This window comes from Symsagittifera roscoffensis, chromosome 7, assembly GCF_963678635.1.
Source record: "Symsagittifera roscoffensis chromosome 7, txSymRosc1.1, whole genome shotgun sequence".
Classification (NCBI taxonomy): Eukaryota; Metazoa; Xenacoelomorpha; order Acoela; family Convolutidae; genus Symsagittifera; species Symsagittifera roscoffensis.
This window is the reverse complement of record NC_087068.1, coordinates 34000140-34021006: the sequence shown is the minus strand read 5'-3', so window position 1 is coordinate 34021006 and position 20867 is coordinate 34000140. Positions and strand designations below refer to the sequence as shown.

Here is a 20867-nt window from a genome sequence, read left to right as displayed (position 1 = left end):
TGCCGACTAAGCGAAAAAAAAAATCCCCGAGATTTGATAAACATGGGATGTAGGTCAAATGGAAGAGCGCCCACTTATCAAGCCAGAAGTACGGGGAGCAATACCCCGCATCTCCAAAGTTACGACATCGAGTTTTTAATTAACTTTCGTCAGAAAATTACTGAATATTGAAATCTTATACAAGAAATACCTTCCCAGAAAATTTATAACCTCTTGTTTGCCGACTGAAACAAAAGCTTCCTCGACAGTTCTTAATTCTGGGGATGTAGCTCAAATAGTAGAGCTCTCGCTTTGCATGCGAGAGGTGCGGGGATCGATTCCCCGCATCTCCAAAGCTAGAGCCACTCATCAAATGGCAATCACTATCTCCAGATAATCCATTGCATATTGAAATTCCTAACAAGTAGATTTTCTGCGAACGAGAAGAAAAAAACATAGTTGCTGACTAAGCGAAAAAAGTTTCGCGAGAATTGATAAACATGGGATGTAGGTCAAACGGTAGAGCGCCCACTTATCAAGTCAGAAGTACGGGGAACAATACCCCGCATCTCCGAAATTAAGGACATCGAGCAATTAATTAATCTTGTTCTGAAAACTACTGAATCTTGAAGTCTTATACAAGAAATACCTTCCAAGAAAAATTTTAACCTCTTGTTTGCCGACTGAAACAAAAGCTTCCTCGACAGTTTTAAATCATGGGGATGTAGCTCAAATGGTAGAGCGCTGGCTTAGCCAGCGAAAGGTATGGGAATCAATGCCCCGCATCTCCAAATCTAGAGTCACTCATGAAATGGTGATCACTATCTCCAGATGATCCATTGCATATTGATATTCCTAACAAGTAGATTTTCTGCGAACGAAAAGAAAAATTCATAGTTGCTGACTAAGCGAAAAAAAATTCCGCGAGATTTGAAAAACATGGGATGTAGGTCAAATGGTAGAGCGCCCGCTTATCAAGCCAGAAGTACGGGGAGCAATACCCCGCATCTCCAAAGTTAAGGACATCGAGTTTTTAATTAATTTTCTTCAGAAAACTACTGAATATTGAAATCTTATACAAGAAATACCTTCCCATAAAATTTATAACCTCTTGTTTGCCGACTGAAATAAAAGCTTCCTCGACAGTTCTAAACTATGTGGATGTAGCTCAAATGGTAGAACGCTCGCTTTGCATGCAAGAGGTACGGGGATTGATTCCCCGCATCTCCAAAACTAGAGCCACTCATCAAATGGCAATCACTATCTCCAGATAATCTATTGCATATTGAAATTCCTAACAAGTAGATTTTCTGCGATCGGGAAGAAAAAAAACATAGTTGCTGACTAAGCGAAAAAAAAATTCGCGAGAATTGATAAACATGGGTTGTAGGTCAAATGGTAGAGCGCCCACTTATCAAGTCAGAAGTACGGGGAGCAATACCCCGCATTTCCGAAATTAGGGACATCGAGCAATTAATTAACCTTGTTCTGAAAACTACTGAATATAGTCTTATACAAGAAATACCTTCCAAGATAAAAATTTTAACCTCTTGTTTGCCGACTGAAACAAAAGCTTCCTCGACAGATTTAAAGCATGGGGATTTAGCTCAAATGGTAGAGCGCTCGCTTAGCATGTGAGAGGTACGGGGATCAATGCCCCGCATCTCCAAATCTAGGGTCACTCATGAACTGGTAATCACTATCTCCAGATAATCCATTGCATATTGATATTCCTAACAAGTAGATTTTCTGCGAACGAAAAGAAAAACTTCATAGTTGCTGACTAAGCGAAAAAAAATTCCGCGAGATTTGAAAAACATGGGATGTAGGTCAAATGGTAGAGCGCTCACTTATCAAGCCAGAAGTACGGGGAGCAATACCCCGCATCTCCAAAGTTAAGGACATCGAGTTTTTAATTAATTTTCTTCAGAAAACTACTGAATATTGAAATCTTATACAAGAAATACCTTCCCAGAAAATTTGTAACCTCTTGTTTGCCGACTGAAATAAAAGCTTCCTCGACAGCTCTAATTTATGGGGATGTAGCTCAAATGGTAGAGCGCTCGCTTTGCATGCGAGAGGTACGGGGATTGATGCCCCGCATCTCCAAAACTAGAGCCACTCTTCAAATGGTAATCACTATCTCCAGATAATCTATTGCATATTGAAATTCCTAACAAGTAGATTTTCTGCGAACGAGAAGAAAAAAAATATAGTTGCTGACTAAGCGAAAAAAATTTCGCGAGAATTGATAAACATGGGATGTAGGTCAAATGGTAGAGCGCCCACTTATCAAGTCAGAAGTACGGGGAGCAATACCCCGCATTTCCGAAATTAAGGACATCGAGCAATTAATTAACCTTGTTCTGAAAACTGCTGAATATAGTCTTATACAAGAAATACCTTCCAAGATAAAAATTTTAACCTCTTGTTTGCCGACTGAAACAAAAGCTTCCTCGACAGTTTTAAATCATGGGGATGTAGCTCAAATGGTAGAGCGTTTGCTTAGCATGCGAGAGGTACGGGGATCAATGCCCCGCATCTCCAAATCTAGAGTCACTCATGAACTGGTTATCACTATCTCCAGATAATCCATTGCATATTGATATTCCTTACAAGTAGATTTTCTGCGAACGAAAAGAAAAACTTCATAGTTGCTGACTAAGCGAAAAAAAATTCCGCGAGATTTGAAAAACATGGGATGTAGGTCAAATGGTAGAGCGCTCACTTATCAAGCCAGAAGTACGGGGAGCAATACCCCGCATCTCCAAAGTTAAGGACATCGAGTTTTTAATTAATTTTCTTCAGAAAACTACTGAATATTGAAATCTTATACAAGAAATACCTTCCCAGAAAATTTATAACCTCTTGTTTGCCGACTGAAATAAAAGCTTCCTCGACAGTTCTAAACTATGGGGTTGTAGCTCAAATGGTAGAGCGTTTGCTTAGCATGCGAGAGGTACGGGGATCAATGCCCCGCATCTCCAAAACTAGAGCCACTCATCAAATGGTAATCACTATCTGCAGATAATCTATTGCATATTGAAATTCCTAACAAGTAGATTTTCTGCGAACGAAAAAAAACGTCATAGTTGCTGACTAAGCGAAAAAAATTCTGCGAGATTTGATAAACATGGGATGTAGGTCAAACGGTAGAGCGCCCACTTATCAAGCCCGAAGTACGGGGAGCAATAACCCGCATCTCCAAATTTAAGGACATCGAGTTTTTAAATAATTTTCTTCAGAAAACTACTGAATTTTGAAATCTTATACAAGAAATAACTTCCCAGAAAATTTATAACCTCTTGTTTGCCGACTGAAACAAAAGCTTCCTCGAGAGTTCTAAGTTAAGGGGATGTAGCTCAATTAGTAGAGCTCTCGCTTTGCGTGCGAGAGGTACGGCGATCGATTCCCCGCATCTCCAAAGCTAGAGCCACTCATCAAATGGTAATCATTATCTCCAGATAATCTATTGCATATTGAAATTCCTAACAAGTAGATTTTCTGCGAACGAAAAGAAAAACTTCTTGTTGCTGACTAAGCGAAAAAAAATTTCGCGAGAGTTGATAAACATGGGATGTAGGTCAAATGGTAGAGCGCCTACTTAGCAAGCCAGAAGTACGGGGAACAATACCCCGCATCTACGAAGTTAAGGACATCGAGCAATTAATTAACCTTCTTCAGAAAACTACTGAATATTGAAGTCTTATACTAGAAATACCTTCCAAGAAAAATTTTGACCTCTTGTTTGCCGACTGAAACAAAAGCTTCCTCGACAGTTATTAATCATGGGGATGTAGCTCAAATGGTAGAGCGCTCGCTTAGCATGCGAGAGGTACGGGGAGCAAAGCCCCGCATCTTCAAATCTAGAGTCACTCAGCAAATGTTAATGACTATCTCCAGATAATCTATTGCATATTGAAATTCCTAACAAGTAGATTTTCTGCGAACGAAAAGAAAAACTTCTTAGTTGCTGACTAAGCGAAAAAAATTCCGCGAGATTTGAAAACCATGGGATGTAGATGAAAAGGTGGAGCGCCCACTTATTAAGCCAGAAGTACGGGGAGCAATATACCGCATCTCCAAAGTTAAGGACATCGAGTTTTTAATTCATTTTCTTCAGAAAACTACTGAATATTGAAATCTTATACTAGAAATACCATCACAGAAAATTTAAAACTCTTGTTTGCCGACTGAAATAAAAGCTTCCTCGACAGTTCTAAACTATGGGGATGTAGCTCAAATGGTAGAGAGCTCGCTTTCCATGCGAGAAGTACGGGGATCGATGCCCCGCATCTCCAAAACTAGAGCCACTCACCAAATGGTAATCACTATCTGCAGATAATCTATTGCATATTGAAATTCCTAACAAGTAGATTTTCTGCGAACGAAAAAAAAACTTCATAGTTGCTGACTAAGCGAAAAAAAATCCGCGAGATTTGATACACATGGAATGTAGGTCAAATGGTAGAGCGCCTTCTTAGGAAGCCAGAAGTACGGAGAGCAATACCCCGCATCTCCGAAGTTAAGAACATCGCGCAATTATTTAACTTTCTTCAGAAAACTACTGAATATTGAAGTCTTACACAAAAAATACCTTCCAAGAAAACTTTTAACCTCTTGGTTGCCGACTGAAACAAAAGCTTCCTCGACAGTTATAAATCATGGGGATGTAGCTCAAATGGTAGAGCTCTCGCTTAGCATGCGAGAGGTACGTGGATCAAGGCCCCGCATCTCCAAATCTAGAGTCACTCATTAAATATTAATAACTATCTCCAGATAATCTATTGCATATTGAAATTCCTAACAAGTAGATTTTCTGCGAACGAAAAGAAAAACTTCATAGTTGCTGACTAAGCGAAAAAAATTTCCGCGAGATTTGATAAACATGGGATGTAGGTCAGATGGTAGAGCGCCCACTTATCAAGCCAGAAGTACGGGGAGCAATACCCCGCATCTCCAAAGTTAAGGACATCGAGTTTTTAATTAATTTTCTTCAGAAAACTACTGAATATTGAAATCTTATACAAGAAATACCTTCCCAGAAAATTTATAACCTCTTGTTTGCCGACTGAAATAAAAGCTTCCTCGACAGTTCTAAACTATGGGGATGTAGCTCAAATGGTAGAGCGCTCGCTTTTTGTGCGAGAGGTACGGGGATCGATGCCCCGCATCTCCAAAACTAGATCCACTCAATAAATGGTAATCACTGTCTCCAGATAATCTATTGCATATTGAAATTCCTAACAAGTAGATTTTCTGCGAACCAAAAGAAAAACTTCATAGTTGCTGACTAAGCGAAAAAAATTTCCGCGAGATTTGATAAACATGGGATGTAGGTCAGATGGTAGAGCGCCCACTTATCAAGCCAGAAGTACGGTAAGCAATACCCCGCATCTCCGAAGTTAAGAACATCGCGCAATTATTTAACTTTCTTCAGAAAACTACTGAATATTGAAGTCTTACACAAAAAATACCTTCCAAGAAAACTTTTAACCTCTTGGTTGCCGACTGAAACAAAAGCTTCCTCGACAGTTATAAATCATGGGGATGTAGCTCAAATGGTAGAGCTCTCGCTTAGCATGCGAGAGGTACGTGGATCAAGGCCCCGCATCTCCAAATCTAGAGTCACTCATTAAATATTAATAACTATCTCCAGATAATCTATTGCATATTGAAATTCCTAACAAGTAGATTTTCTGCGAACGAAAAGAAAAACTTCATAGTTGCTGACTAAGCGAAAAAAATTTCCGCGAGATTTGATAAACATGGGATGTAGGTCAGATGGTAGAGCGCCCACTTATCAAGCCAGAAGTACGGGGAGCAATACCCCGCATCTCCAAAGTTAAGGACATCGAGTTTTTAATTAATTTTCTTCAGAAAACTACTGAATATTGAAATCTTATACAAGAAATACCTTCCCAGAAAATTTATAACCTCTTGTTTGCCGACTGAAATAAAAGCTTCCTCGACAGTTCTAAACTATGGGGATGTAGCTCAAATGGTAGAGCGCTCGATTTTTGTGCGAGAGGTACGGGGATCGATGCCCCGCATCTCCAAAACTAGATCCACTCAATAAATGGTAATCACTGTCTCCAGATAATCTATTGCATATTGAAATTCCTAACAAGTAGATTTTCTGCGAACCAAAAGAAAAACTTCATAGTTGCTGACTAAGCGAAAAAAATTTCCGCGAGATTTGATAAACATGGGATGTAGGTCAGATGGTAGAGCGCCCACTTATCAAGCCAGAAGTACGGTAAGCAATACCCCGCATCTCCAAAGTTAAGGACATCGAGTTTTTAATTAATTTTCTTCAGAAAACTACTGAATATTGAAATCTTATACAAGAAATACCTTCCCAGAAAATTTATAACCTCTTGTTTGCCGACTGAAATAAAAGCTTCCTCGACAGTTCTAAACTATGGGGATGTAGCTCAAATGGTAGAGCGCTCGCTTTGCGTGCGAGAGGTACGGGGATCGATGCCCCGCATCTCCAAAACTAGAGCCACTCACCAAATGGTAATCACTATCTGCAGATAATCTATTGCATATTGAAATTCCTAACAAGTAGACTTTCTGCGAACGAAAAAAAACTTCATAGTTGCTGACTAAGTGAAAAAAATTCCGCGAGATTTGATACACATGGAATGTAGGTCAAAGGTTAGAGCGCCTTCTTAGGAAGCCAGAAGTACGGAGAGCAATACCCCGCATCTCCGAAGATAAGGACATCGCGCAATTATTTAACTTTCTTCAGAAAACTACTGAATATTGAAGTCTTATACAAAAAATACCTTCCAAGAAAACTTTTAACCTCTTGGTTGCCGACTGAAACAAAAGCTTCCTCGACAGTTATAAATCATGGGGATGTAGCTGAAATGGTAGAGCGCTCGCTTAGCATGCGAGAGGTACGTGGATCAATGCCCCGCATCTCAAAATCTAGAGTCACTCATTAAATATTAATAACTATCTCCAGATAATCTATTGCATATTGAAATTCCTAACAAGTAGATTTTCTGCGAACGAAAAGAAAAACTTCATAGTTGCTGACTAAGCGAAAAAAAATTCCGCGAGATTTGATAAACATGGGATGTAGGTCAAATGGTAGAGCGCCCACTTATCAAGCCAGAAGTACGGGGAGCAATACCCCGGATCTCCAAAGTTAAGGACATCGAGTTTTTAATTAATTTTCTTCAGAAAACTACTGAATATTGAAAACTTATACAAGAAATACTTTCCCAGAAAATTTATAACCTCTTGTTTGCCGACTGAAATAAAAGCTTCCTCGACAGTTCTATATTGTGGGGATGTAGCTCAAATGGTAGAGCGATCGCTTTGCGTGCGAGAGGTACGGGGATCGATGCCCCGCAGCTCCAAAACTAGAGCCACTCACCAAATGGTAATCACTATCTGCAGATAATCTATTGCATATTGAAATTACTAACAAGTAGATTTTCTGCGAACGAAAAAAAACTTCATAGTTGCTGACTAAGCGAAAAAAATTCCGCGAGATTTGATAACCATGGAATGTAGGTCAAATGGTAGAGCGCCTTCTTAGGAAGCCTGAAGTACGGGGAGCAATACCCCGCATCTCCGAAGTTAAGGACATCGCGCAATTATTTAACTTTCTTCAGAAAACTACTGAATAGTGAAGTCTTTTACAAAAAATACCTTCCAAGAAAATTTTCAACCTCTTGGTTGCCGACTGAAACAAAAGCTTCCTCGACAGTAATAAATCATGGGGATGTAGCTCAAATGGTAGAGCGCTCGCTTAGCATGCGAGAGGTACGGGGATCAATGCCCCGCATCTCCAAATCTAGAGTCAATCATTAAATATTAATCACTATCTCCAGATAATCTATTGCATATTGAAATTCCTAACAAGTAGATTTTCTGCGAACGAGAAGAAAAACTCCATAGTTGCTGACTAAGCGAAAAAAAATTCCGCGAGATTTGATAAACATGGGATGTAGGTCAAATGGTAGAGCGCCCACTTATCAAGTGAGAAGTACGGGGAGCAATACCCCGCATCTCCAAAGTTAAGGACATCGAGTTTTTAACTAATTTTCTTCAGAAAACTACTGAATATTGAAATCTCATACAAGAAACACCTTCCCAGAAAATTTTTAACCTCTTGTTTGGCGACTGAAACAAACGCTTCCTCGACAGTTCTAAACTATGGGGATGTAGCTCAAATGGTAGAGTGCTCGCTTTGCATTCGAGAGGGACTGGGATCGATGCCCGGCATCTCCAAAACTAGAGCCACTCCTCAAATGCTAATAACTATCTGCAGATAATCCCAATTTTATGCGAACGAAAAGAAAAATTTCATAATTGCTGACTAAGAGAAAAAAAATTCCGCGAGATTTGAAAACCATGGGATGTAGGTCAAATGGTAGAGCGCCCACTTACCAAGCCAGAAGTACGGGGAGCAATACCCCGCATCTCCAAAGTTAAGGACATCAAGTTTTTAATTAATTTTCTTCAGAAAACTACTGAATATTGAAATCCTATACAAGAAATACCTTACCAGAAAATTAATAACCTCTTGTTTGCCGACTGAAATAAAAGCTTCCTCGACAGTTCTAAATTATGGGGATGTAGCTCAAATGGTAGAGCGCTCGCTTTGCATGCGATAGGTACGGGGATCGATGCCCCGCATCTCCAAAACAAGAGCCACTCACCAAATAGTAAGCACTATCTGCAGATAATCTATTGCATATTGAAATTCCTAACAAGTAGATTTTCTGCGAACGAAAAAAAAACTTCATAGTTGCTGACTAAGAAAAAAAAAATCCGCGAGATTTGATAAACATGGAATGTAGGTCAAATGGTAGAGCGCCTTCTTAGCAAGCCAGAAGTACGGGGAGCAATACCCCGCATCTCCGAAGTTAAGGACATCGCGCAAATATTTAACTTTCTTCAGAAAACTACTGAATATTGAAGTCTTATACAAAAAATACCTTCCAAAAAAAATTTTAACCTCCTGTTTGCCGACTGAAACAAAAGCTTCAACGACAGTTATAAATCATGGGGATGTAGCTCAAATGGTACAGCGCTCGCTTAGCATGCGAGAGGTACGGGTTTCAATGCCCCGCATCTCCAAATCTAGAGTCACTCATTAAATGGTAATCACTATCTCCAGATAATCTAGAGCATATTGAAATTACTAACAAGTAGATTTTCTGCGAACGAAAAGAAAAACTTCCTAGTTGCTGACTAAGCGAAAAGAAATTCCGCGAGATTTGATAAACATGGGATGTAGGTCAAATGGTAGAGCGCCCACTTATCAAGCCAGAAGAACGGGGAGCAATACCCCGCATCTCCAAAGTTAAGGACATTGAGTTTTTAATTAATTTTCTTCAGAAAACTACTGAATATTGAAATCTTATACAAGAAACACCTTCCCAGAAAATTTTTAACCTCTTCTTCTCTTCTTTGGCGACTGAAACAAAAGCTTACTGGACAGTTCTAAACTGTGGGGATGTAGCTCAAATGGTAGAGTGCTCGCTGTGCATTCGAGAGGTACGGGGATCGATGCCCAGCATCTCTAAAACTAGAGCCACTCATCAAATGGTAATCACTATCTGCAGATAATCCCAATTTTATGCGAACGAAAAGAAAAACTTCATAATTGCTGACTAAGCGAAAAAAAATTCCGCGAGATTTGATAAACATGGGATGTAGGTTGTTGTAGTTGTAGTTGCCTCTCGCCGGGGCCCTACATTGTGGGGTGTACCCCGGCCAGGTCAATGAAACGGGCGGCTTCCACCGGGTTTGTCCAAAGGGCAGTGAGGGGGAGGTTAGTGGGGTTTGTGGGGCACTGGAACAGGTGGGCAGTCGTGTGGGGGGCTGTATGGCAGAGGGGACAGGAGGACTCTTGTTCTGGTTCGAGCCTGGCCCGGTACGACAACAGGTGTTGACTGTAGCCGGACCGAAGTTGGCTGAGGGTCCTCCGAGTACGTCTGGGTAGGGTCTTCTCCTCTCGGACGTTGACAGGAGGGGGTCTTGTACCGAGGACTCCAGACGGTGGATACGACTGCGTTGTCGTCGCCACCGTCTCTTTGTGCACAGTTTTCAGGAGCCGTCGGTACTCCTTCGTTGGTAGCGGCATGTCAACGCCTTCGAGGAGGTGTTCCAGACGGGGGGCATGGGCAGAGACTAGTGTGGGTTTCATTTTGCGGGGGGGAGGAGGTCTCTCGAGGAGTCTCTGACCAGGGTGTTCGGGGAGGTGGCAAGCCAAGAGATGTTGTGTTGCAAGCATTGCCGTGTGGGCTTTCACCGGGAGCACCTGCGTCTCTTCGTGTAGGTGGCTTTGGGGGGCCATTAGATGGTTCCCGGTGGCGACCCGCAGAGCCGCGTTTTGGACGGTCTGCAGACGCTTGACACTGGTCTCGGATGCGACTGTAGACCAAACTGGGGCCGCGTATTCGAGACGAGGCCTGACCAGGGCTTTAAAGGTCACGAGTAGCGTTTCCGTGTCCTGACCCCAGTCCGTGCCTGCCAAGGCCTTCATGGCGTTGACCGCCCTGGAGGCGTTGGAGGCAGCGACCCTGCAATGTTCCCCGAACTTGAACATCGGGTCAAACCTGACACCAAGTACTTTGGGGTGTTTTTCCAACTTGAGCTGGATATCTGCCACCGTCAAGTGTGGTTGTACGTTGCATTCCTTGGTGTCAGGCGTGAGTAATGTTACAGCGCATTTTCCGGGGGAGAGTGCGAGTTTCAGGGATTGAAAGTAGGACGTTAGGGAGTCGAGGTATGGCTGCAACTTAGCGGTGATGATATTGATCTTCGGCCCGCTGGCCCAGGGCGTCACGTCGTCTGCGTAGCTCACCACGTTGACACCCTCGGGAGGGGAGGGGAGGGAGCCAACGTAGGAGTTAAACAGATTCGGTGATATGACTGAGCCTTGCGGAACACCTGTTCGGACAATTCTGGCGGGAGATGTCTCACCGCGGAACAGGGTGCGTGCTTGGCGGCCGGTCAGGTACCCTGAGAGCCAGCGGGTCAGCGAAGGGGGTAGTGAAGTTCTGCTCAATTTCTCCAGCAGGGTGCGTTGACATACCTTATCAAAGGCCTTGGAAAGGTCTAATGTCACCAGTACCGTGCGGTCTGCCGGTTTCTTTTGGTTGAAACCGTCGGCGACCGCGCTGGAGATTTCGAGCAGGGCAGTTGTGGTTGAGTGGAGGGGGCGGAAGCCGTGTTGGTGTGGTTCTGGGGTCAGCTGGTATTGAAGTATTGGGAGGATGCAGGCTTCCAAAATTTTGACAGCGGGGCAGAGTAACGAGACGGGGCGGTAGTAGGACCAGTCCTGTGGGGGTTCTCCGGGCTTGAGTAGTGGTATGACAATTGATTTTTTCCAAATGGCGGGGATTTGGGACTTTGCGAGGGAGCCATTGAAAACTTTGGTCAGCCAGGCGACGCCGTCTGTCCGAGGTTTTTCATATGCAGTGCGTTTAGCCCATCGGGGCCGCACGCCTTCGAACTCTTGCACTTGCGGATCGTCTTGCTGACGTGGGACGGGGTCGTCTGTATGGGGGTTTCGAGGGAAAGTGACTTCAATTTGCGTTTGATGACTCGGTTCTCTTTTGAGCTTTCATGTTTGATTGGGGCCGTCAAATGCTTGTTGAAAAGTCTGGCGTGGTCCTTAGGTCGGATGTATGTGCGTCCGTCAAACCTGATGGACGGGTTTGGCGGGTCGCGTTTTTTGCCGTCGATGGTACGAATGGTGCTCCGATGGTACGAATGGTTCTCTGGTTTTGTTTTGTGATCAAATGTCTGGAGGTATTCGTGCCATCGGGCAGTTTGGGACTTCCTGAGGATCATCTCGATTTTGTTGTTGAGGAGTGGCAAGTCTGGGGATGTGGGGTTGTTTGTCCTCAGGGCATCGCGTTGGCTGGTGAGCTTGGCCGCTTCTGGCGGTAGGCCTGGAGTGCTCGTTGGGCGACGGCCAGACGGGATGTGGTGCTTGGCTGCCTTGTTTACGATCTCGCGGAACAACCTTTCTCCTTTGTAGGGATCGGGCTGCTCCTCGAGAGACGCGAACGCAGCTTCTGTTTCCGACTTGAAGCCGTCCCAGTCCGCGCGGAGGAAGTTTGTGAAGGTCTTGTTCGGGGCTGGAATTGTCAGGGGACTGGTTGATAGTCGGATGATGACTGGCAGGTGGTCGGAGCTCAGCGTGGTTTCCGTCTCCCAGCTCAGTTTCGGCAGGAGATCTTCTGAGGCAAGGGATACGTCAGGAGAGGTTGCCTTGCCCGAAGTTGGCATACGGGTCGATGTGGGTTTGTTCAGCGCTCCAAAGCTCGATGCCTCAATTTCGTCGGCTAGGGTCTCTCCGCGCGAGTCCTGAATGGACGAGCACCAAAGGGGTTCGTGTGCGTTGATGTCGCCCAGTATCAGGGAGCATCTAGTCTCGAGGAAAGGGGTCAACGAGGGGGTGAAGTTCGAGGGGCAGCTACTGCTGGGGGGGATGTATACGTTTCTTATTGTGAGCACCTCGTTTAGGAGTGGGATTTGAATCGATTGGTGTTCGAGGGGCTCGCCAGGAGGTGTGTTCTCGTCCACAGGGGTGAAAGGGATTGTGTGGTGCACGAGAAACATAAGTCCTCCGCCGGCTCCGCTACCTCGGTCTTTTCGGACTATAGTGTAGTCTTCAAAGACTGGGTCTTTCCCTTTGGCGGTGAGTTTTGTCTCCTGCAAGGCGGCCACTTTGATCTTACGGGTACGGAGAAAACGGCTCAGTTCTGTTGTTTTGTTCCGTATCCCATTGCAATTTAGTTGCAGGAACGTCAGTGGCTCTGCCTTCGGTTGTCGGGGTCGTGGATTTGGAGGTGTGATGGGATCTCGTTTGGTGGGGTGGGGTGGTGTAGTGGGGGTTGGAGGATCTACAGTCTGGGTGGTTGCTTGGGAGGGTGTGGGTGCACTGAAAGGCGTGACTGGTGGACACCTCGGGCAGACGTAGTCTCTGTGCCATTCGGCCACAGTCCGAAGGCCGCTGCATCGCTGGTGGATCCAGGTTCCGCAGCAGTGGCACCATACGGTGGTGCCGCCTCCCCACGTTTCAGTGCACACCGTGCATGGGGATTTCAGTGTCTGAGGACGTCTGGGTGGTCCAGGGTTTGGCTCGACGCCGGCTCTTAGTAGGAGGGTGCGGATCAGACTCGCCGGCTTAGGCTGATCCGATAACAAAAACCCGGCCGAGGGTCCCACGCATGGGCGCCCGGTGAGAGGAGTTTGACGTTGGTCTGCTGGTAGCAGAGGTCGGGTCGTCGCTCCCGATCCAGAGAGTTTGCAACCGGAGTCCTCGCATCCTCTGGTTGTTGGTCCCACCGCAAAAAGGCTCTCTCCTTCCGGGACCTCGGGATGTAGGTCAAATGGTAGAGCGCCTACTTAGCAAGCCAGAAGTACGGGGAGCAATACCCCGCATCTCCGAAGTTATGATCATCGAGCAATTATTTGACTTTCTTCAGAAAACTACTGGATATTGAAGTTTTATACAAGAAATACCTTCCAAGAAAAATTTTAACCTCTTGTTTGCCGACTGAAACAAAAGCTTCCCCGACAGTTATAAATCATGGGGATGTAGCTCAAATAGTTGAGCGCTGGCCTAGAATGCGAGAGGTACGGGGATCAATGCCCCGCATCTCCAAATCTAGAGTCACTCATCAAATGGTAATCATTATCTCCAGATAATCTATTGCATATTGAAATTCCTTACAAGTAGATTTTCTGCGAACGAAAAAAAAACTTCATAGTTGCTGACTAAGCGAAAAAAATTCCGCGAGATTTGAAAAACATGGGATGTAGGTCAAATGGTAGAGCGCCCACTTATCAAGCCAGAAGTACGGGGAGCAATACCCCGCATCTCCAAAGTTAAGGACATCGAGTTTTTAATTAATTTTCTTCAGAAAACTACTGAATATTGGAATCTTATACAAGAAAAACCTTCCCAGAAAATTTATAACCTCTTGTTTGCCGACTGAAATAAAAGCTTCCTCGACAGTTCTAAACTATGGGGATGTAGCTCAAACAGTAGAGCTCTCGCTTTGCATGCGATAGTTACGGGGATCGATGCCCCGCATCTCCAAAGCTAGAGCCACTCATCAAATGGTAATGACTATCTCCAGATAATCTATTGCATATTGAAATTCCTAACAAGTAGATTTTCTGCGAAAGAAAAGAAAAACTTCTTAGTTGCTGAATAAGCGAAAAAAAATTTCGCGAGAATTGATAAACATGGGATGTAGGTCAAATGGTAGAGCGCCTAATTATCAAGCCAGAAGTACGGGGAGCAATACCCCGCATCTCCAAAGTTAAGGACATCGAGTTTTTAATTAATTTTCTTCAGAAAACTACTGAATATTGGAATCTTATACAAGAAAAACCTTCCCAGAAAATTTATAACCTCTTGTTTGCCGACTGAAATAAAAGCTTCCTCGACAGTTCTAAACTATGGGGATGTAGCTCAAATGGTAGAGCGCTCGCTTTGCATGAGAGAGGTACGGGGATCGTTGGCCCGCATCTCCAAAACTAGAGCCATTCACCAAATGGTAATGACTATCTCCAGATAATCTATTGCATATTGAAATTCCTAACAAGTAGATTTTCTGCGAAAGAAAAGAAAAACTTCTTAGTTGCTGAATAAGCGAAAAAAAATTTCGCGAGAATTGATAAACATGGGATGTATGTCAAATGGTAGAGCGCCTAATTATCAAGCCAGAAGTACGGGGAGCAATACCCCGCATCTCCGAAGTTAAGGACATCGAGCAATTATTTAACTTTCTTCAGAAAACTACTGAATATTGAAGTCTTATACAAAAAATACTTTCCAAGAAAAATTTTAACCTCTTGTTTGCCGACTGAAACAAAAGCTTCCTCGACAGTTATAAATCATGGGGATGTAGCTCAAGTGGAAGAGCGATCGCTTTGCATGCGAGAGGTACGGGGATCGATTCCCCGCATCTCCAAAGCTAGAGTCACTCATCAAATGGTAATGACTCTCTCCAGATAATCTATTGCATATTGAAATTCCTAACAAGTAGATTTTCTGCGAACGAAAAGAAAAACTTCTTAGTTGCTGACTAAGCGAAAAAAGATTTCGCGAGAATTGATAAACATGGGATGTAGGTCAAATGGTAGAGCGCCTACTAATCAAGCCAGAAGTACGGGGAGCAATACCCCGCATCTCCAAAGTTAAGGACATCGAGATTTTAATTAATTTTCTTCAAAAAAATACTGAATATTGGAATCTTATGCAAGAAATACCTTCCCAGAAAATTTATAACCTCTTGTTTGCCGACTGAAATAAAAGCTTTCTCGACAGTTCTAAACTATGGGCATGTAGCTCAAATGGTAGAGCGCTCGCTTTGCATGCGAGAGGTACGGAGATCGATGCCCCGCATCTCCAAATCTAGAGTCACTCATTAAATGGTAATCACTATCTCCAGATAATCTATTGCATACTGAAATTCCTAACAAGTAGATTTTCTGCGAACTAAAAGAAAAACTTCATAGTTGCTGACTAAGCGAAAAAAAATTCCGCGAGATTTGATAAACATGGGATGTAGTTCAAATGGTAGAGCGCCCACTTATCAAGCCAGAAGTACGGGGAGCAATACCCCGCATCTCCAAAATTAAGGACATCGAGTTTTCTTCAGAAAACTACTGAATATTGAAATCTTATACAAGAAACACCTTCCCAGAAAATTTTTAACCTCTTGTTTGGCGACTGAAACAAAAACTTCCTCGACAGTTATAAAATATGGGGATGCAGCTCAAATGGTAGAGTGCTCGCTTTGCATTCGAGAGGTACGGGGATCGATGCCCAGCATCTCTAAAACTAGAGCCACTCATCAAATGGTAATCACTATCTGCAGATAATCCCAATTTTATGCGAACGAAAAGAAAAAATTCATAATTGCTGACTAAGCGAAAAAAAATTCCGCGAGATTTGATAAACATGGGATGTAGGTCAAATGGTAGAGCGCCTACTTAGCAAGCCAGAAGTACGGGTATCAATACCCCGCATCTCCGAAGTTAAGTTCATCGAGCAATTAATTAACTTTCTTCAGAAAACTACTGAATATTGAAGTTTCATACAAGAAATACCTTCCAAGAAAAATTTTAACCTCTTGTTTGCCGACTGAAACAAAAGCTTCCTCGACAGTTTGAGATCATGGGGATGTAGCTCAAATAGTAGAGCGCTCGCTTAGCATGCGAGAGGTACGGGGATCACTGCCCCGCATCTCCAAATCTAGAGTCACTCATTAAATGGTAATCACTATCTCCAGATAATCTATTGCATACTGAAATTCCTAACAAGTAGATTTTCTGCGAACTAAAAGAAAAACTTCATAGTTGCTGACTAAGCGAAAAAAAATTCCGCGAGATTTGATAAACATGGGATGTAGTTCAAATGGTAGAGCGCCCACTTATCAAGCCAGAAGTACGGGGAGCAATACCCCGCATCTCCAAAATTAAGGACATCGAGTTTTCTTCAGAAAACTACTGAATATTGAAATCTTATACAAGAAACACCTTCCCAGGAAATTTTTAACCTCTTCTTTGGCGACTGAAACAAAAGCTTACTGGACAGTTCTAAACTGTGGGGATGTAGCTCAAATGGTAGAGTGCTCGCTTTGCATTCGAGAGGTACGGGGATCGATGCCCGGCATCTCCAAAACTTGATCCACTCATCAAATGTAATCAATATCTGCAGATAATCCCAATTTTCTGCGAACGAAAAGAAAAACTTCATAATTGCTGACTAAGCGAAAAAAAATTCCGCGAGATTTGATAAACATGGGATGTAGGTCAAATGGTAGAGCGCCTACTTAGCAAGCCAGAAGTACGGGGATCAATACCCCGCATCTCCGAAGTTAAGTTCATCGAGCAATTAATTAACTTTCTTCAGAAAACTACTGAATATTGAGTTTCATACAAGAAATACCTTCCAAGAAAAATTTTAACCTCTTGTTTGCCGACTGAAACAAAAACTTTCTCGACTGTTATAAATCATGGGGATGTAGCGCAAATAGTAGAGCGCCCGCTTAGCATGCGAGAGGTACGGGGATCAATGCCCCGCATCTACAAATCTAGAGTCACTCATCAAATGATAATCATTATCTTCAGATAATCTATTGCATGTTGAAATTGCTAACAAGGAAATTTTCTGCAAACGAAAAGAAAAACTTCATAGTTGCTGACTAAGCGAAAAAAAATTCCGCGAGATTTGATACACATGGGATGTAGGTCAAATGGTAGAGCGCCCACTTATCAAGCCAGAAGAACGGGGAGCAATACCCCGCATCTCCAAAGTTAAGGACATCGAGTTTTTAATTAATTTTTTTTAGAAAACTCCTGAATATTGAAATCTTATACAAGAAATACCTTCCCAGAAAATGAATAACCTCTTGTTTGCCGACTGAAACAAAAGCTTCCTCGACAGTTCTAAACTATGGGGATGTAGCTCAAATGGTAGAGCGCTCGTTTTGCATGCGAGAGGTACGGGGATCGATGCCCCGCTTCTCCAAAACTAGAGCCACTCATCAAATGGTAATCACTATCTGCAGATAATCTATTGCATATTGAAATTCTTAACAAGTAGATTTTCTACAAACGAAAAAAAAACTTCATAGTTGCTGACTAAGCGAAAAAAGTTCCGCGAGATTTGATAAACATGGGATGTAGGTCAAATGGTAGATCGCCTACTTACCGAGCCAGAAGTACGGGGAGCAATACCCCGCATCTCCGAAGTTAAGGACATCGAGTTTTTAATTAATTTTCTTCAGATAACTAATGAATATTGAAATCTTATACAAGAAATACCTTCCCAGAAAATTTATAACCTCTTGTTTGCCGACTGAATCAAAAGCTTCCTCGACAACCTTAAATCATGGGGATGTAGCTCAAATGGTAGAGCGCGCGCTTAGCATGCGAGAGGTACGGGGATCAATACCCCGCATCTCTAAAACTAGAGTCACTCATCAAATGGTAATCATTATCTCCAGATAATCTATTGCATATTGAAATTCCTTACAAGTAGATTTTCTGCGAACGAAAAAAAAAACTTCATAGTTGCTGACTAAGCGAAAAAAATTCCGCGAGATTTGAAAAACATGGGATGTAGGTCAAATGGTAGAGCGCCCACTTATCAAGCCAGAAGTACGGGGAGCAATACCCCGCATCTCCAAAGTTAAGGACATCGAGTTTTTAATTAATTTTCTTCAGAAAACTACTGAATATTGAAATCTTATACAAGAAATACCTTCCCAGAAAATTTATAACCTCTTGTTTGTTGACTGAAACAAAACCTTCCTCGACAGTTCTAAACTTTGGGGATGTAGCTCAAATGGTAGAGCGATCGCTTTGCATGCGAGAGGTACGGGTATCGATGCCCCGCATCTCCAAAACTAGAGCCACTCATGAAATGGTAATCACTATCTGCAGATAATCTATTGCATATTGAAATTCCTATTAAGTAGATTTTCTGCGAACGAAAATAAAAAATTCATAGTTGCTGACTAAGCGAAAAAAAATTCCGCGAGGTTTGATAAACATGCGATGTAGGTCACATGGTAGAGCGCCCACTTATCAAGCCAGAAGTACGGGGAGCAATACCCCGCATCTCCAAAGTTAAGGGCATCGAGTTTTTAATTAATTTTCTTCAGAAAACTACTGAATATTGAAATCTTATACAAGAAATACCTTCCCAGAAAATTTATAACCTCATGTTTGTTGACTGAAACAAAACCTTCCTCGACAGTTCTAAACTATGGGGATGTAGCTCAAATGGTAGAGCGATCGCTTTGCATGCGAGAGGTACGGGGATCGATGCCCCGCATCTCCAAAACTAGAGCCACTCATCAAATGTTAATCACTATCTGCAGATAATCTATTCCATATTGAAATTCCTAACAAGTAGATTTTCTACGAACGAAAAAAAAATTTCATAGTTGCTGACAAAGCCAAAAAAATTTCGCGAGATTTGATGAACATGGGATGTAGGTCAAATGTTAGAGCGCCTACTTACCAAGCCAGAAGTACGTGGAGCAATGCCCCGCATCTCCGAAGTTAAGGACATCGAGTTTTTAATTAATTTTCTTCAGATAACTAATGAATATTGAAATCTTATACAAGAAATACCTTCCCAGAAAATTTATAACCTCTTGTTTGCCGACTGAATCAAAAGCTTCCTCGACAACCTTAAATCATGGGGATGTAGCGCAAATGGTAGATCCTGCGCTTAGCATGCGAGAGGAACGGGGATCAATACCCCGCATCTCCAAAACTAGAGTCACTCATCAAATGGTAATTTCTATCTCCAGATAAACTATTGCATATTGAAATTCCTAACAAGTAGATTTTCTGCGAACGAAAAGAAAAAATTCATAGTTCCTGACTAAGCGAAAAAAAAAATCCGCGAGATTTGATAAACATGGGATGCAGGTCAAATGGTAGAGCGCCCATTTATCAAGCCAGAAGTACGGGGAGCAATACCCCGCATCTCCAAAGTTAAGGACATCGAGTTTTTAATTAATTTTCTTCAGAAAACTACTGAATATTGAAATCTTATACAAGAAATACCTTCCCAGAAATTTTATAACCTCTTGTTTGTTGACTGAAACAAAACCTTCCTCGACAGTTCTAAACTATTGGGATGTAGCTTAAATGGTAGAGACCTCGCTTTGCATGCGAGAGGTACGGGGATCGATGCCCCGCATCTCCAAATTTAGAGTCACTCATCAAATGGTAATCATTATCTCCAGATAATCTATTGCATATTGAAATTGCTAACAAGTAGATTTTCTGCGAACGAAAAGAAAAAATTCATAGTTGCTGACTAAGCGAAAAAAACTCAGCGAGATATGATATACATGGGATGTAGGTCAAATGGTAGAGCGCCCACTTATCAAGCCAGAAGTACGGGGAGCAATACCCCGCATCTCCAAAGTTAAGGACATCAAGTTTTTAATTAATTTTCTTAGAAAACTACTGAATATTGAAATCTTATACAAGAAATACCTTCCCAGAAAATTTATAACCTCTTGTTTGCCGACTGAAATGAAAGCTTCCTCGACAGTTCTAAACTATGGGGATGTAGCTCAAATGGTAGAGCGCTCGCTTTGCATGCGAGAGGTACGGGGATCGATGCCCCGCATCTCCAAAACTAAAGCCACTCATCAAATGGTAATCACTATCTCCAGATAATCTATTGCAAATTTAAATTCCTAACAAGTGGATTTTTTGCGAACGAAAAGAAAAAGTTCATAGTTGCTGACTAAGCGAAAAAAATTCCGCGAGATTTGATAGTAATAGGTATGAAGGTCAAATGGTAGAGCGCCCACTTAGCGAGCCAGAAGTACCGGGAGCAATACCCCGCATCTCCAAAGTTAAGGACATCGAGGCTCTGAACTATCCTCAAAACAAAAAACGAATCAAATCAAGCCATTGTTCTATCGAGAAAAAAACTTGACGTCTGTGTATAGAAAACATATTGACAAAATGAGCACCCTAGTCTTACAACAGGACTAGTGCAAATCTTTTTATAGCTCAAGTCGTTTCGCTAAAATTTCAAGTTTTTCTGAGCAACCTAACAGAGCTTTGAAACTATCAAACAAAGCAGAACAAAAAATAAAAGAAACCTGATTTTGAATTGCTTCCAATGAAAAACGATAGTTTTTTGTGGAAAAACGGTCAAAAAATTAACCTGAAAATTTTCAAATTTCCATGCCTTAAATGCTCTCAATAAAAAAACGTATAACATTGGCCATCCGATTTTCTTTTTGAACAAACTGAAATTTTTCAACGTTTAATTGCTTGAATAATCTGTTTAGATGAATTCCAATAGTTTGCGAGCCAATTTTTTCACCAACTTTTTGTGATCT

General features: G+C 42.4%; 5 non-coding genes across 5 annotated transcripts; all 5 read left to right on the top strand.

Annotated features, from left to right (window-relative positions):
- The first annotated feature begins 259 nt into the window (after positions 1 to 259).
- Positions 260 to 332, top strand: Trnaa-ugc (transfer RNA alanine (anticodon UGC)). The gene has a single exon. It is a non-coding gene; the product is annotated as a tRNA-Ala (tRNA).
- Positions 333 to 6405: 6073 nt separating this feature from the next.
- Trnaa-ugc (transfer RNA alanine (anticodon UGC)) lies at positions 6406 to 6478 on the top strand. Its single transcript has one exon. It is a non-coding gene; the product is annotated as a tRNA-Ala (tRNA).
- A 1241-nt stretch (positions 6479 to 7719) lies between these two features.
- Positions 7720 to 7792, top strand: Trnaa-agc (transfer RNA alanine (anticodon AGC)). The gene has a single exon. It is a non-coding gene; the product is annotated as a tRNA-Ala (tRNA).
- A 7083-nt stretch (positions 7793 to 14875) lies between these two features.
- Positions 14876 to 14948, top strand: Trnaa-ugc (transfer RNA alanine (anticodon UGC)). The gene has a single exon. It is a non-coding gene; the product is annotated as a tRNA-Ala (tRNA).
- A 5125-nt stretch (positions 14949 to 20073) lies between these two features.
- Positions 20074 to 20146, top strand: Trnaa-ugc (transfer RNA alanine (anticodon UGC)). The gene has a single exon. It is a non-coding gene; the product is annotated as a tRNA-Ala (tRNA).
- The last annotated feature ends 721 nt before the right edge of the window (positions 20147 to 20867 follow it).